This window comes from Orbicella faveolata, unplaced genomic scaffold (genome assembly GCF_042242905.1).
Source record: "Orbicella faveolata isolate gen_17 unplaced genomic scaffold, um_ofav_v1 contig_24, whole genome shotgun sequence".
Lineage (NCBI taxonomy): Eukaryota > Metazoa > Cnidaria > Anthozoa > Scleractinia > Merulinidae > Orbicella > Orbicella faveolata.
In genome coordinates this window covers 6726640-6739062 of record NW_028301552.1, presented here as the reverse complement: position 1 = coordinate 6739062, position 12423 = coordinate 6726640, and the positions used below count along the sequence as shown (strand labels likewise).

Below are 12423 nucleotides of genomic sequence, written 5' to 3'. Positions count from 1 at the left end.
TTGCGTGTTATTATCATCTCTTATGTATACAATGCACGCTTACGTATGAATGCGGTCGTCTTGCAGGAGACTAAGTGGAGGGGGGGGGGTGCGGGAGGTATTAACACATGTTTTCCTAGGTCTCTTTAAAATTTCGGATTTTCTCCCTCGTCCCCCTTTAATAAATTACATTGTTGTATACCTTCCAACTGCTACACCTTATGTTCCCTTATACGTGAGTCTCGTGCCAACTCACACCTCTGCCGGACCAATTGCTCAGGTTGATGAGCTGAAAAGATCATGTAAACTTCAACCAATGAACGAAAATAAAATGTCCTGTAATTACGTTAGGCTACTCCCAATTGTACGATTTTGCAAAGGGAAAAAGGAAAAGTGCTAGCAACGGCGTTATTTTTGGCGAAGGCACATCTTGACAATAGGACTGGAAACGTTTGAACTGTCTTTCGAAAACTCCGGAACGTCTTCGGAAATCCTTGGACGCCTTCGGATATGATCGGTTCGTCTTCGGAAATCCTGGCATTGTCAGGTTAGAAAATTGACGTCAGTTTTTCATGCGTCTGTCTTGTTCTTGATGATCATGATGAATTTCGTCATAGCATTGTCAAAGTAGCTGTGGATCCACGAGGCGATAGCCGAGTGGATCCGCAGACTACTTTGACATGTTATGACGAAATTCATTGTCAATAACAGGACAGACGTATGAAAAACTGACGTCAATTTGTTTTTTACGATAACAGATTGTCAAATTGTTCGCTCTCGCTCGTTGACGCATCGCATAAATCATAAATTCATGTGTCTGTCCGCATATTGACGATGAAAATTAGCCAATGAGCGCGCGAGAATTTCTGCCGTTATCGTAAATATAAAACTCGCGCCTGAATCTCCTTAGCTTCCTTATTCTCCTCAATGTTATTCCCTTAAAGATCAAAACCCTGGGAGAGTCTTAATCCTGAGAAAAACTGTGCTAAAAAATGATAGATACGCTCGAAAATCTGGAAAATTTATCCACAAAACAATCGACTTGTTGGGTCTTGGCACAGGGCACTCAATCGTGCTGAGTAGGAAGAGAGTAAATAAAGAAATGAAAAGAATGACTGAATAGTTTACTATTGTCTCTTGTTGTCGTTTCTTACGCGACCTTACAGGAAAAACTGCTACTTACAAGTTCTGCGTAAACTCGTATCTAGGCCTTTTCACGCTCTACAATTTTTTTTTTTTTGGTTTACATACCGTAAATCCTCGAATTAGCGCCCCACCCCCCCTCGAATAAGCGCCCCTCCTATCGGCCAAAATTTAAAATAAGCGCCCACCCTCGAATAAGTGCCCCCCCCCCCCCTATTCTGTGGACGAGTGCTGACACAACGAAGGATGTCTAGTTTTCGTCGTGTAGTATTGAATTTGTACATTGTTTCAGTTTGGGAACACGTTGAACACGTTAAATACTAACGGTGCCGCGATTTAAACTTTAGGATCACCTTTTTATGTCAATAAACAGCTTATGTTGTTTACGCGCAGATGATGTATTAAAAAAATGATCATGTCAGGCCACCATTTGGGAAAAATTAAAAAAGCGTCCCCCCTCGATTAAGCGCCCCCCTCGAATAAGCGCCCCCCATCTTCTCCTAAATTTGAAATAAGCGCCCCGGGCGCTAATTCGACGATTTACGGTATAACATTGACAGTCAATGTTATATGGTATTGTTATATGTAAACAGGAGCCATAATCGGGGGTCCTGATGTAAACCATAAAAATTTGTGCAGAGCGCGAAAAGGCCTACGTACGAGTTTAGCACTACAGTGTTAAGCAGGACTTGCAGGTAGCGGTTTTCCCTGTAAGGTCGCGTAAGAAATAACAACAGGAGACAAAGGTAAACTATTCATTCTTTTCATTCCTTTATTTACTCTCTTCCTACTCAGCAAGATTGTGTGCTCACTGTGGTCTTGGTGAGAATCGAAATGCAACGTGAGCGTGACACACAAAGGCGCCAAATTTGAGTGGGAAACTGCGGTAGCCGTTTTACATCTGTCATCACTCGCATTACCCTCGCATTGTATGACGGAGGTCAATGCTCTTCTATGTTTCTCTGGCCGCTTCACTGCTGAGACTTCTTCTGTTTATATCCAAATTGCAGTTCTGTTTTGTTGTTAAGTAATTCGAATTATCCTGGAAGGATTTTCTTCGAATCTTGCTATCGCGGAGGTGGTATTTTAATTCGCGAAGGTGCGCTTTGCAGCGCTTAGTCTCTACGGCCTACGAATTTTGCCAGGGTCTTGGTCTTACCTCGATTTTCACGAGTCAAAAGACGAACGATGTTCACAGACATGCAAAAAACGGTAAGTTTTAGTCCCGATGCTTCTACATGGCGAATGTTTTTAAACATTTATGGTGATATCAAATTGTCGCCTCATGGTTGTAAACGAAGACGAAATTAGAAACACGAGACTCGTAGATTGACCCCGCGAAATGATCAGGACCTGGTGGAAACTGCAAGTCTACATCGAGGTAAAAAGAAACTCTTAAACTAACCAAGCCTACGTCGCAGCAAAACTCAACCGGTGATTGAGTTCGTCTACGACGCTTGTTTAAACAACTTCCTTAGCAGGACATAATAAGCTAAAGCGGCGTCTTAAAACTTGCATGAATGGCGGCTTTGTCTAGGAAATGACTCGCGATATTCTTGATCAATGACGCCTGCTTAATTGCCATGCAGTTTTCGTTTGCTGGGGGTGGCTTCATAGGGTGATCCTGTATGGCGTTTCGCGCGCAAGTGTTATGTTTTGAATGCCGTTTTTGCATTCGTTTTTACACCCAGTCCTCTCAAACTTATTACATGTAACAAGCAATGATTAAATAGTGTTTTATTATCATCTCTGTTAAAATTTTGGGTTTTAGTTTTGAATTATAGATGTCCAAACAAATGTGTTTTTTACTTTTTTGGGGGCTTTATTTGCGATTTTCTTGAATTTCCTTCGGTGAAATCTTCCAAAATTTTCACAGTACATGGCATCCTACGGGACACGAATTTTAAACACGAAAAAAGTAGGGTCTGTGCTGACAGTTTTTTCGATTTTTACGAATTTGTCTTTTACCGCTGCGAAAAACTGGTCGGGTAGATTTCCCTGAAAGACGAGCTCCGATTAAAGTAAAATGTTTACTACCAGTCTGCCAAATTTTAGGGAATTTCACCGAAGGAAACGCGAGAAATTTCACTGTCAGTTTTGCTTTTTGTGTTCATGTTGACGTCATAAAATATCGAAAAACACTGACGTTTTCCTTTGAGCGCGCCCAGAATACCAGAGCTAGCCTGCGAACAGGCTCCCGGTGAGCCCTGTACCACCCCGATCGCTTCGCTCTCCGAATTCTTCTGTTTCGCGATCGCCGAAATTTTTTCCGTCCGCGTCCTCACCGGGAGCCTGTTCGCAGGCTATACCAGAGCTTTCATCCTCAGCGCGGGTGCGATCTTGAAGTGCTTCGTAAACGGCTACCAAGTCTCAGCTTAATTTGGGATTGATGGCTCGTGTGTCACGCAAAACGTTTGCGAAGGAGACTGTGACTGCCAGACTTTTTGCCTTTCCCGATATGCGATGGAGGCTTTCCAGACGTTGTCACCGATCACGAGCGATCTGCCTTCTTAGCTGACCATTTTGACACGCCCGCTGTTTGAATAGTTTTATGACTCGTGCCTAGCCTGTGTAACAGGCGCCCTTCCCGAAAGACGAAATCGCAGATCCGATTTTTTGCTTTCGAGGCCGGGGAGGCTGTGACGCAGACTGCCCAATGCCTTACTTCCATCCAGTGGTTAGGATTGCTGCGCAACCATCAAAATAGAAGCGCGAGGGTCTTTATGGGAGAATATCGGCCCGCCCGATAATAAATTACAGGTTAGTTCAGAGGGCCCATAACTAAAATCAACCAATCACTGATTTATCAGATTGCTCCATCGCCGGTCTTATTTCTCTAAGTATGACCGGGTACTGCTCCGAATGATCCCGCACGATCACTCTTGAAGATTTTCTGGTAGTTTTATGGCTTTCGTTTCTAAAAGAACTTGTTTTCAATGAAAGATCCCGTTTCTTTTTCTTTCAACTCTCTTTCCCTTCTATTTTATTTAACATCAGGCGTGAGTATACGCCCAGTCGGCTCCAATCAGAATTGCCCAGTTGAAGTTTGCAATGTTTTTCCCAGTCCGCGATCGTGGCATTTTTTTCTAAACATTTTCAGTCGTGTCATAAACCTCTTATTAACCAGGCTTGTCCAGGACCGTGATGGGAGAATATCGGCCCTCGATCTTTTTTGTACGGACCTCGTTGCAGTCGTTCCGTGTTATCGAGACCTCGCGGGCCGATATTCTCCCAGCACGGCCTCCGCGCTTGAATGATAAGATATATGTATTCTACTTAGCGTGATTGGTCAAGTCTGTCCACAGTCTCTCTATTTTGTCTTGAGTTCGTCAAGACCGCAAGCTTGGCAAAATATTAACCCGGCGTGTGTGATATCAACGAGTCAAAACACAAGAGGGTGGAGAAAAATAAACGTCTGTGAAGAGACTTTGGTTTGTCCCTTCCAAAATTTGTGCATATGTAGATATAGAAAGCCGCTTCAACAGTTGAAGACAACTGTGAGATTTCTGTAATTGTAGGCATATCTCAGTGTACGGTGCTCGATCATTACAACCAGTCTACATTCACTCAGCACGACTCAGGATCTGTGGTGTGCAAAGTGGCACGCGCGTGGGGTCTTCACTGTTGTTAATCCTCTACCCATCGACCCACAACTCTTTTGAGGTTGAAGGCTTCGCACCTTTAACTTTCTTTCAAATGTCCTTCCCCAGGTGACCTTTGGCATACCTTTTTTTACCGTTGGTCTATCTTGGAGCAACCATCCCGCACCAATGCAGCGCTTAGCAGTGACGGCAGTAAGTCCGTTTCCATCCGTAGGACATGTCGTAATGTACCATCCCTACCATCTCCTTCACACAACAAGAATTACAGGATGTGAGCAGGTACTAACGCCATGTGTAATCTGTAATACTAGCAATGCAGGTGACTTTCTTACTTTTTGAAAAGATTATTGAGTCTATGATAGTGTAAACGAAAACACGTTTATGAACGAAGATAAGGAGCAATAAGAATATATTAACCCTCTCTGAAATTCATCTCTTTTTTGTTTCAGCTGGACGGATTTTGCGGTACACTGCTGAACACGCGTCAAGTCGGTCTGAGTAAACATACAGACGTTTCTTCGAGAGCGTTTTTCTTTCCTATGTTACAGCGGTGTCTGAGATCAGACCCGAAAACTCTCTCAACTCTCACGGGGTGAAATGAAAGCATGACCGGAGAGGTAAGTTTCTGCTCTGGCTTATATCACTGGGAATTCTACACTCAGAGACATTAGTAGGTGTAGTACAGTACATCAGGCATACAAGAAGGGTAATTTCATTAGCATTTATTAGAACTTTCACTGTCTGATTGTGAAACATTTATGGCCACCTCGTTATCACTTGGTCTTGGTGAGGCCAAAATTCATATAAATTACGCCCCGTTGCAGCCTCTATCAATACGAGCACCTCTGTAATGCATACAATCGGGTCTGGTCCTTCTACCGGTGTCCGTATTAGGAAGGTTTCACTGCATATCATTTATAACACAAATCCAGCGCTAATTAAGTAAAATTTATTACATGACATCTGGAGTTTCGGTTGTTCTTTTGAGATAAGGTAAACATTAGTTTGAATTTTTTAAAAACGCGGATGTAGAAATCATGTACCTTTTCTTGTCATAAAAAATATACATTTTGTTAGGAAATGTTTGTTGTTAGCTAAACACAAAACTACAGCACCGTGCAGCACGGAGTGTCCCTTGTTTATCAGTTTATACTGTCATGTGTCATCCTCTCTTAATAAAGTCGACTGATTGATTGATTGAGTTCGTAGCTCTGCTCCTAGAAAGCCATCTACAATGCAAAAATCTCATGCTTTACTAGAAGCACCAGGACCGCTGTTTGCTGTTAAAATGGCATGCAGATGTTTAATCAACTGTAGAACAATGGGCAGAAGAAGGGGCCGTGGCTAAGGGCAGGTACAAACTGATTTACTCAACTAAGTGAGTGTTTTTCTATTCATCTTTGTCAGGTATACATATGAGCTTGTTCACACACTTGTCTTGTACCCCTACAAACAGAACACTTCTTTTCAAGCCAGTCCAAGAAGTAAGAAGTAAGGAAGTAAGACTTTATTCTCCTTCTCTCTCGTCTTTAAGGTAAGCAAGCGGTTCTTGAAGCTTTATTGCAAACCTCCCGGTTCTTTTTCTGTGTAACCATCGTCTGTTTGCAGTCTTGTAACAACAATTTTGCGGAACACACGTAAGTGCAACTTTTCATTGCCCAAGTTCAGTCGTACCCTATCTCTAGTAAGAACAAAAAAGAAAGTTTAACTATGTTCTTTACACGATTATTAGGCTACTGTTAACACTTGGAAATCACCAATGAACGATGACAATTTTGTAAACGAATGCTATGCACCCTAGAAACATTCTTTCACTTTCGAGTTTGAAGGATAACTAGCTTAAAATGAAAAGCTCTCTGACTTTGTTCATGTTCTACAATTGTTAGTTGTTAATTCTGATTTTTCGAGCCCTCGATTTTTTAAAACTCCCGATTACGGTATTCGAAGCAACTAAATTGCGCCCTTGGCAAACAGTTAGCGGAAAATTATCCTCGATTTCTCTGTCCAACGTCCTGAGTTTTCTGGTAGCAGTTTCTGTTTCCATTGGACTACGTGGCTCGAAAAATATGGCTTATAATATACACTGTTCCTTTTTCTCACTAAGACCCTGAGATTTTGTGTTACATGCATTGAATTGTCATCCATCTTAAGGATAACTGCGGGAACTTGTCTTGTTTTCACTTACTTTTTATTATCTTTTGACAACATGGCCTGCATGAATCAGGAAAAGTGAGCCGATTTAATTAAGAGTCCAAGAAAAGATAGCCATGAATCTTTTAGGCTTGTCAATTAGTTCTAATTAAGTTATAACATGAAGGTGCGAGTTTAGAAGCAAAGTGCTACAGTGTGGCTGAAATCACAGCGACTCAATAAAGCGCTTACTTTTTTTATTTCTCTCTGTTTTAATAGTGCAACATTCGAGTAACAATAGGTCAAAAATCTACCGCTGCCAAGAACAGGTGAAAAACGTGGTGTTTTATTTTTCTACAATTGTTGCCTAGTTTTTGTTAAAAAGCAGGTATATCGCCATAAAAGTGTGTTGAAGGTGTTAAAAAAAGTCGCACCGAGAAATACCGCGGAGACATAATGAAAGACACCAAAAATGGCCACCTGAAAGTGGATGGATTCTGCGCAGTGGAAGCAAGTCGGCAGATGGACTTTGACAATTTCATGTGGGACAATAACGCACGTGGTACGTCAGTGTTCGCGTGCGCCTCTCAAGCCGCGGATTAAAACGGAAGACACATCCATAGCACTAATTGTTCAACATACTCTGACTTAAATTACAACCAATGATAGTAGAATCTAAATAATTAGCTTATAGGGATGGTTTATAATTTGTGCTTAAGTCTTAAGTTTTCTTTTTTCCTCGTTCCTCATTCTTCGTCACTCGTTGTCCGCGGTAAGAGAAATCTCATTTAGATTCATGGAAAACTAGACGGTTGATGTTATTTTTTCGCCAAATGAAATCTTAGAAGTATTCGCCGAATTGAGTTAATTTATTAAGTAATCTGTTAATGTAACAAGTTTCATTGCTATGGCAGATGCAAAAGTCGTGTGGATTACAGTGTTGGAGCTCATTAACTTAAATATCAAACTGACTGGGTAAATCTCTACATGCTCGTTGCTTTCCTGATTATTTTGCTCGACTCAAAACACGATTCTTTTTCATTTTCGGAAGACGCGACAACATAAGAAGAAGTTAACGGTACAGAAAAACAATTCGTTATTTTAGGGCTTTCACGATATAAGAGCTGTAAATAGGAATTTCTCATTCATCGGTCTGCCTCGATATTGGAACTGATTGACAACAGAGCGTAGATTAAGAAACGGTCAGAAAATATCTCAGCCACATTGTTAAAAACACTACAATGGAAAAGCTGCACAAGAACGATATTGGAGTTATTTAATAGCCTCAATATTCATGTCTGCTCGTGCCCTTTTGTTTGGATTTCAGAACGATACTACTATTATTGACTTGCCATTGGACTCGAATCAGTAACAATAGTCTTTTATTTCGCTTAAAACATGTGTATAACAGGTTCCGTGCTACAGAAAGCGCACACACGCGCGCGCCACCATATTTATCCCAATTACCATGATTATGCTGATAATCTCCATAAACCACTATGTTCAAGAGCGACTTTCCCTATCTAGACTGTTTGTCTTGGTGAGATGTCGAACAATTCCTTTTCTTCCCGTGTTACAGACTCCGCTTGGAGCTTATTTAGGGAAACGCGCCAAAGGAATGCCCTCCGGGGCAAATTTCTCTTTTTCTCCTCCCGGGAAAGAAACAGGAAAAAAGCGGAAGAAATTGCTTGTATTGTGGTATCTTTTTGGTGCGTGGCCAGGCCGTTTTCTAACAATGAATCTCTGCCGGAAGAAATTATCATTTTCATGAAGAAATTGTGCCATCTGCAGAGTGTTTATCTTGTCGCAATTTTTCTTTTCGAGTTTCATTACGCTGATTTGTAAGACGAGTATACCATAACCCTGCGCTAAAGCTTTCATTCTCTTAAAACAGCTGCCAGACATCACTGTAGTTGCTTTAAGAACAGGAAAAAATAAAAAGACTTCTGAAGATATTGTCCTAGATATCTTAGAGCACTCGTTACATTGAACAATTGCTTTCCAATCTTTCAAAGAGAAATTAAAATTTGATGTCGTTTTATTACTATTTTTGAATGTTTAGGTTCGGATCGCTCTTTTGGCTCTCAAGGTCGTACTCGGTTTACTAAATTTGTCAATGTTAAATTGCTCGCGAAATCTTTTTGACGCTTATTCATTTTATAATGTGCGGCTTACGATATTTACCGGCAGAAAATCGACCAAGTTTCACGAAAATTCAGAAGTTGTCGCGGTTCGTGATTTCGTTCGTCAGATCTTTGGTAGACCGCATAAAAGCTTGCAATTATCTCTTCGAAGCAGTTTAACAAAGCCACGAAATTGTTTCTTATAACAAGCCTTTCGTGTCGTGTCGGTTATATCTAAACAAGTGTTTATATATCGCCCCAAGAATCCAAAATTATCTTTGAGCCTCTTTGTTCTCTTCAAAGAATGAGTTTTTCAACTAAGTAAATTAAACCATTTCATCGTGAATGTTAGGCTATTTGTGGCACGTGGCTTGGTGTACAAGAGCCACTGTTATTTTGTAAACTATCAACACTCACTGTTTCTCTCAAAGAGGACTCAAACCTTCTGTTGCTAAACCGACCAAAGGCGTCGCGAGCGAAGACAAGATTTTCTCAAAGACATCTTTGTTCTTCTTTTGTTAGTTTCGTCGTAAGAGGAGCCGCGGTAATGAAAGAAGTATCAACAAATGAAATAATTTTACCGCCTTCCCGATGGCAGAATTTAGCGAGGAATAAATTCGGCAAACACTCTTAACTTTCGAAATTTAGCTGGCGAGTGAAATAGTTGTAATTCGTCTGAGCGGTGCCCTCCACTGAGCCAACTTTAAACAGCTTTGGTAATTACTCTAATTAACAATTTTGATTACGTCCCTGCCGTAAGATTCCTTTTGCTATGGAAATTGTCTCTGGTCATAAGTTTCGATATTGATGAACGGTCGTTTTAGCCAGTGACAAGTTGGAGAGATTTGAATTGTTTTTGACAGTCTAAACCAATAAACACGTTAATTTGGTTGATGAAAATAATTACGACTGTCAATTAGACTCCAAGGAAAAACCATTTCTCACAGCTCGCCTCTGCACCTGCGAGATTTGCAAGTGAAATAAGCCCTGATACAATGGCCAGGTTCAATTAGATATTGTTGGGTAGCCCTATCACGTTCACCTTCACAAGACCGTCCACAATAGATATAGCGGTTTGTTCCAAAGGGACGTAGAAGAAAAAAAAACCTGATTCTCTTGAATGAATCGTCCATAGCGTTTGCAGGTTTCCTGTGATTCTTCGCGAGGGAAAGTGAGCGCGTTGTCGTAATTGGAAGGTTTGTGGAAAGAAGTTGCGAAAGGTTTCTTAATTTCCGGAATAGCTCGGGAAGTCCTAGGAGGGCCTGCTGGAAGCGCCGCGCTACCGCACACTCAAAAAAGGTGGGTAATGATTTTTTGGCGCTTGAAGAAAGCGTTTACAATGCAGTAGGGAGCTTTTGAGCCTGGCCAAAGCATGGCAAACAGTGGTTCAATCTGTCGGCTTGTTTTTCGTTAAATGAATGTAATTCGAATTTATGTGAACCATCGTGAATCATTAATTGAATTTAGCGAAACAACGTAAAGCTTGACGTTCGACGTTTTCCCCTCGATCAGATGCAAATTTCGATTGAAGGCAACACGATCGTTTTGTTTTACACTAAATTCTACAGGAACGTTCCTCGCGTCCATCTTTTTAATAAAACAAACGGATCCTTAGAAAAAAGGTGGTGTTCAAGTCAAATCAAATTAGTGTTATCTGAAGAATTCTTAATAAATGAAACGTTTTCTGATTATTCACAATCGAAAAGATGATAGTATAAAGCCATTGCGAGAAATTCCTTTAGAAAAATTACCTCGTATAGTTAAAATAAAGCTAAGGAAGTCGGAAATCAAAGTTTTGTGGTAGTATGTGCAAATGAAATGAATCTGTTCTAAGGTTCCGTAGATATAGGGTGTTCTCAACAATCGTGATTTTATTTTTTCATTCAAACGCTTTTGCAGTGCTGTAATAATTACGCTTTTGAAAAAACTCCTCTTCTGAATGGTGCTTTTAAAAAAAAAACGAATTTGCCGTTCTTTTTTTTTTTTTCTTTGCCTGGCGCGTCCAAACAATTATCACTTTGATTTTAGACCGGCTTGGACCGTCGTGCCGACTCTCCTGTACGGTTGATTTAAGGTGTCGGCTAGGTTATGTTGTTATTCTTAACCTCGATGGTGGGTGTTTTCCAAAGTGTATCGTTTTTAATACTAAACCTAGACGCTCAGAATTGCGGGAAAACATGAAAAAGAGTGAGACAGATGTTAATAAAGACACCTATAGCATTGCTCGAAAACTGTCGAATTGTGTGGCGATAGATGTAGCAGGTTTGTTAGTGGCTAGGTGACTAGGCGCAGACCGATCTCACACCATCTGCAGCCCACAGACCGGACGCTCGATCGGCCAAAGCGATATGTGGCTCTACTCATTGCACATGTTAATCTAGCGTGAATTAGAGCAAATTAGTTCCATTTAAGGTTTAAATCTAAAGTGAATGAAGTTTAATTCTTGTTCGGCGTTTTGCTGGTGAAAAACAAGCTCGCTGTAGGATAATGTTTTGCATTTATTAAAATTTTCGTCTCAATACATCGCAGCTGCGTGCGATTTTGTGTTGATTTCGAACCTATTTTTCTGTTCTTCTTTAGCACTCTTTTCCACTGTCTAAAAGTCTATCTTTGGGCGGCTTGTCTTATATTATCACGCACACTATATAACTGAATTAACCCTACACAAAGGGTCTTTACAAAAGTTGCAGATAAGCTATGTTCCGCTAAGTGCATTTATTTAAAAGGTGCCGGGATTGTGCAGGTGAATAATTTCTTTCTTTTAACTTCAACCATTCGCTCTGGCTAGGTTCGAGAGCTTGAAAGTGCTTTCTGGCACTTGACAATGCCGTAAATGTTTAAATTACAACATTTGCCGCACTTTATGCAGAATAAACAGTTTATGGAATGACAGTGTCGCTCTTTTGAAGCCGTTTACTTAGTCTGAAATAAGTAGCTGTGTCTTTTTACCATTAAAGCACGTGTTTTCTGTTTTCTGCTGTGTGCCAAACCATTAAGCACTACTATTGCAATACCACTAAGCCAGAGTTGTTGCTTTAAACAAAATACTCAATAGTATAAACCTTGGGTGAGTGAATACATAATATTTGTCTCTACCCTATCGCGAGCGCGTGGGACAAAGCACTACTCCTAATTTTGTAATCTTATTATCGTAATCTTTTTCATGGCAGTGATCTAAGTGACTATTGCTTAATTTGCGGTGTATGTATTTATGACTGCTTCTGTGAATTTAATTGGAAACACGATTTTCTGACACGAAATTTGAATTTTAAAGAAGATGAACATTTTCTTGAAACGAGTGTTAGTTTGTGTGTTGCGCGTATGGTATTTTTAGCCAGTGCCATTCTGGAAGAGTCCTGCCGTTTGTGGGGTCCTTGTGAGAATAGAAACGGATCACTCTTTTTATTTTTTCTACTTCTCGCTCGAGGCTGAAGATCAAAATTGAT

The 12423-nt window shown here is 40.6% G+C and overlaps 1 protein-coding gene and 1 long non-coding RNA gene across 3 annotated transcripts in view; one reads left to right on the top strand and one right to left on the bottom strand.

The window, feature by feature from the left end:
• Nucleotides 1-5431: 5431 nt before the first annotated feature.
• On the bottom strand, nucleotides 5432-9736 carry LOC149110136 (uncharacterized). Its single transcript, XR_016207698.1, has 2 exons — nucleotides 9395-9736; nucleotides 5432-6405 (listed from the first exon to the last, which is right to left on the bottom strand). It is a non-coding gene; the product is annotated as an uncharacterized LOC149110136 (long non-coding RNA).
• Nucleotides 6194-12423, top strand: part of LOC110060930 (uncharacterized) — a 44243-nt gene continuing 38013 nt past the window's right edge. The window contains exons 1-2 of one of the 2 annotated variants that reach the window (XM_089290878.1): nucleotides 6194-6258; nucleotides 7134-7183. The gene's annotated coding sequence lies outside the window, so the exon portion shown is untranslated. Of the gene's footprint in view, nucleotides 6259-7133; nucleotides 7184-9856; nucleotides 10277-12423 lie in introns of those variants that run through there. The other variant, XM_020767733.2, reaches the window with a different exon arrangement.